This window comes from Entamoeba histolytica, genomic scaffold, assembly GCF_000208925.1.
Source record: "Entamoeba histolytica HM-1:IMSS scf_1104750517607 genomic scaffold, whole genome shotgun sequence".
Lineage (NCBI taxonomy): Eukaryota > Evosea > Mastigamoebida > Endamoebidae > Entamoeba > Entamoeba histolytica.
The window spans coordinates 1-1,682 of record NW_001915364.1 but is presented as its reverse complement, the minus strand read 5'-3'; positions in this window follow the sequence as shown (position 1 = coordinate 1,682).

Sequence of the window (1,682 nt, the reverse complement as noted above, 5' to 3'; positions counted from 1 at the left end):
ATTCTTAAAAGCATGTTCACTTGCAATCCTTCGAGCTCTTGGATTTTCTAAAGAAGCAGAAATGGATTGGATTGACATTAAATGACTAATTTATTTATTTTAAGTTTGATTGTTTAAGTATTGAGTTTGAAAATTTGCTTGTTTATTTTTTCAACAATTCTCCTCAATACTTGCCAAATTCTTTTAATTATTTGTTATATTAACTTGTTCAATTGGAATCTCATTTGACGTGTTGTATCGTGGAATTATAATCACCTAATTTAGAACTATTTTTCGAGGGGTTAAAATTAGAACGACCGTACTTTGTTTTTGACTTCCACAGTTTATTCAATTATTGTTCCAAAAAGTGGGGTTTCTCCAGCTTAACGAAACCACCCCAATTTGATAGAGAAATTAACGCTCATTTTTTTAAAACTCTACAAATTAATTATTATTTTAAAACGAATCAAGACATTAATTGTTTGGTAGAAAAAAAGAATCTAAACTGCCTTTTGTTAAGTATAAAACTATATGAAGACTAAAAATGATAAAAGTCCAGTATTTATATTGAACAATGAGTCTAAATTAACCAAAAAATATTTTGTCTATTTTCAAACCCAAATAAAAAAAAATGAATAAGTTATAATTGACATAAAAAACATTTTTTTTTATTAAAGTAACTAAAATTCAAATTCTTCAATTTGAAATAACAGAATTTAATCATTTATAATTCAATTTAAATTTAATATTTCAACAGGTTGATAATTGAACAATTCAATTTCTTCAATATTCTTTATTTCTAATGAATTACAATTCTTTCATTTATTTTCAAATTAAATGGTTTATTTAAATTGTTGTTTGTCTTTTATTTTAAAAATTACGAATATTGGAATCAGTTATTACATAATTATTATTTTATTTTAAGAAGAATATATCAATAATTTTATTAATATACTCTATTTCATTTAACTTCATCAGTCTCAATAGGGGTACGAAAATTAGCAAAGAAAAAATGCATCTAAATAATTTACAAAAAAGAAAAAAGATGCAAAAAAAATTGCATCCATAGAATATTCCATTTATTATATTTTGCTCCTAAAAAAATAAAAAAAGTATGATAAATACAGAATATATAAATATTTATGTTTATATTTTATAATCATTTGTATTCATTTTGTATGAAATATTAATGAAGTAGATGATTTGATTATTCATATTTGATTATTCATATTTATTTTTATTATTTTATTCATATGTTATTTATCTATAGTATTTTTATATATTTATTTCTCTGTTTATATTATTTATATCATTTTATTCTTCTTATTATCTATATATTATTATATTCTTCTTATTTGATTATTTTTATGTTTATATTATTTAGATTTTCTTATTGTTATTCTTTTATATTTAAATGTATTTTATTATTTGTTTATTCATCTTTTCATCTTTTATATTATTATCATTTATATCTATTTTCAATTTATATTTATTCTCTTTTGTTTTATATTAATATTAATTTATCTTTTATCTTTTGATTTTATTATTATATCATTGATTATCATTTCTCCTTTTATTTATCATTTATTCTTATTATTCTTTTGTTTTATATTCTATATCATATATTCATATCATTTTCATTTATATTTTATTACTTATTATATGCTATAATAACATAACACTTATGATTGATTATATAATAA